Source organism: Berghia stephanieae, chromosome 3 (genome assembly GCF_034508935.2).
Source record: "Berghia stephanieae isolate SIO BIC M18660-M18661 chromosome 3, UCSD_Bste_1.3, whole genome shotgun sequence".
In the NCBI taxonomy this organism is placed as follows: Eukaryota; Metazoa; Mollusca; class Gastropoda; order Nudibranchia; family Aeolidiidae; genus Berghia; species Berghia stephanieae.
The window spans coordinates 45,670,526-45,674,178 of NC_088362.1; positions in this window are offsets into that span (position 1 = coordinate 45,670,526).

The window sequence follows — 3,653 nt, forward strand, 5'->3', positions numbered from 1 at the left end:
AAAATTAATAAGAAAAATATTGTAATTTGTGGCAGCTATGTAAGGCTACTGATAAATAATTTGTACGTCTTTAACAGTCCTTCAGAGTTTAAAAAAAAAAAAAAAGTCAATAGAACCGGACTCTATCACAAATTATTGGCTACCGCCCGGATAGGACCCCTTCGTTAACATCACTGACTGACAATTAATTACTTTCTTCCCAATATGACTGCTGGCATGTAGGGCAGGAACGAAGGGCCCTCATCTTCCTTTATCATCTTCAGAGAGCTCCTAGCCTCCCCCCATTCTCTCATCTTTCCTGCCACTGACCTCCTCCAAGTTATGATAATAATAATAATAATAATAATAATAATAATAATAATAATAATAATAATAATAATAATAATAATAATAATAATGATGATGATGATGATGATGATGATGATGATGATGATGATGATGATGATGATGATGATGATGATGATGATGATTATTTATTATTATTATTATTATTATTATTATTATTATCATCATCATAATCATCATCATCATTATTATTATTATTATTATTATTATTATTATTATTATTATTATTATTATTATTATTATTATTATTATTATTATTATTATTATTATTATTATCATTATTATTATTATTATTATTATTATTATTATTATTATTATTATCATTATTATCATTATTATCATTATTATTATTATTATTATTATTATTATTATTATTATTATTATTATTATTATTATTATTATTATTATTATTATTATTATTATTATTATTATTATTATTATTATTATAACAAGAACAACAACTGCTATTCCAGAGTAGAGCTCTCGTATGTAAAAAAGGATGAAAAGTCTTTCACTGTGGAGCTCTCTCCGTTTGGAGACTCATTTCGGAGAAGAGAAAATGGAAGATGGCAGCCGAGGATCGAGTTGTAAGAATAACATACCAAGAATTAAAAGAAATAGTTGATGCAAGAGAACCAGGTTGAAATATAGAGTATATATATGATTATTAAACAGTCTTAGCTTTCAGTGTTGTCCTCGTTTCTAAACATTGGCAGTTATTCCAACAAAATTATATTTTTCCTGCCTTCCTCTAACTGAGATTTAATTTTGTCTCAGTTAGGCACTTTGATAACTCCAGTCCAGTGGCTGCCGATAGGCTCACTGTAAGGTGAAACTCGTTTTTTGGAACTTTATTTTTGACCCTTTACTGTTTTGGTCACCATGGCGTTATTTGTGAACCTATGTGACTAACTTTGGTATCATTATAAAGGGCACAAAACAAGCTTTCTAACGGTGTATTTCATTCTTAATTCCTGATTATATTTCTCAGAAAGCTTATGTAATAAAAATTTATAATTTTTTGAATTATAAGAACTTTTTAAATTATGGATACATTTTAATTATACTTCATACATCGATAGACAATTAATTGAAGAATATCTCTGCCAAATTTCATCAAAATTGATACACTCGCTCATTATTTTATTTTTTCCGCCATCAACCCCACTTTTTAGGACAAAAACCTCATATTTTTTTCCCTTTTCATATATCCTTAATTTTTTCCATACTTTCCATCCATGAAAATGATTTATATGAAAATAAAGCTTATTTTCTGACCATTAAAATGATATCTAACACTTGCCATTTATTTTTTAATTGAAACAAAATTACTGAAAACAATAAGTGGGCCATGTTGACTGTAAAACTCAAAATTTCCAGATCGCCGCGAGATGCTGGTTTTGAGGCAGCGGTGAGATCACAGATTCTCTCTGTAAAATTGACAAAAAAATTCAATAGAAAAATATAAATAACTCTGGAACCGTAGGTCGTAGAGAAACAAATAAGGTATCAAATTTTATGTTTTTTCAAGTCCCATCCCCCTGACTGAGTCAAATCAAGATATTTTGAGTTTGAAAATTTTATCAAAGTGCCTATCTCAGTCTCAGTCTGAGTTTATTCAGTTTGTTTTACTTATTTTACTTTCCCTCGCCTTTGATAATCTAATGGGTCGTTTATGACGGGGTACTATGACACAAAATATTACTCTTCTGTAACTGTAACTCAACAACAGCTGTCATTAGCATAAAACTTCACACCTTGCCTAGGCACTTTGACTTTGATAAAATTGTCAAACTCAAAATATCTTAATTTGACCCAGTCATGGGGATGGGACTTGAAAAAACATAAAATTTGATACCTTACTTGTTTCTCTACGACTTACGGTTCCAGAGTTATCTATATTTTTTTTGGTCAATTTTACAGAGAGAATCTGTGATCTCACTGCTGCCTCAAAACCAGCACCTCGCGGCGATCGGGAAATTTTTAGTTTTGCAGTCAACATGGCCCACTTATTGTTTTCAGTAATTTTGTTTCAATTTAAATAATAAATGGCAAGTGTTGGGTATCATTTTAAAGGTCAGAAAATAAGCTTTACTTTCATATAAGTCATTGTCATGTATGGAAAGTATGGAGAAAATTAAGGATAAATGAAAATGGAAAAAAATATGAGGTTTTTGCCCTTAAAAGTGGGGTTCATTGATGGCGGGTAAAATAAAATAATGAGCGAGTGTATCAATTTTGATAAAATTTGGCAGAGATAATCTTCAATTAATTGTCTATCCATGTATATGAAGTATAATTAAAATCCGTAATATAAGTTCTTATTCTTATAATTCAAAAATTGATTTTATTTCATTAGCTTTCTGAGAAATACAATCAGGAATTAAGAATGAAATACACCGTTAGAAAGCTTGTTTTGTGCCCTTTAAAATGATACCAAAATTAGTCACATCGGTTCAGTAATAACGCCATGGTGACCAAAACAGTAAAGGGCCAAAATTAAAGTTCCAAAAAACGAGTTTCACCTTACAGTGAGCCTATCGTCGGCCACTGGACTGGAGTTATCAAAGTGCTTGGCTTGGCTTGGACCCAAGAGCCAAGAGATTAGAAAGATATTGCCCTCTGACTACTCTGCTGACTCAAAATGATTTGGTTGATTTGATGATTGTTTTTGGTTTGGGATTGGCTTTGGCTTAGTTAGGGTGGCTTAGACGAAGCTTAATAAGTTTAGCCTCTGCCTGCCTTGAGCCTCAGTTTTCTCACCCTTCAATTTACAGTTGGTTACAGTTACAGATGAAATGAAAGTACTCTCAACAGTTGCAACGTCCAATAAATAAAAATATTACTATTTACAATAAGTATAAGTTTCATTTTTATATAAGTGGTGTGATTTTTCTAATTTCAAAAACAGCTTCTTCTTTGGTGAAAGCACTGTATATTCATGAGTACTAATGGAACTTGTGATTGTAATAGGGACCTAGAATTATTCTAAGCATTCTTACTTACTAGCTGTCTTCCATTAGTTTTCATTATTTATTCTTTAATTTTTAATTTTTTTTTCAGTGGAATCATCCATTGCGAGAGAAGACAAACTGGATAAGCAAGATGCAGCCCATTCATCTCATTCTAAGAGGCAGGTTAAAAGGGACCGCAGACCAGCTCAGGCCCTTTATAGGCCTGGACATCTACGGCAAGGGTCTGAGTCTAGGATGGATGGAACTCCAGAACAAAGTTGTAAAAATAATGACAGGGGAAACAAACGGGAAAGTGTTGAGAAACAACTTGCTGATATGACTGTAGATTCCTCT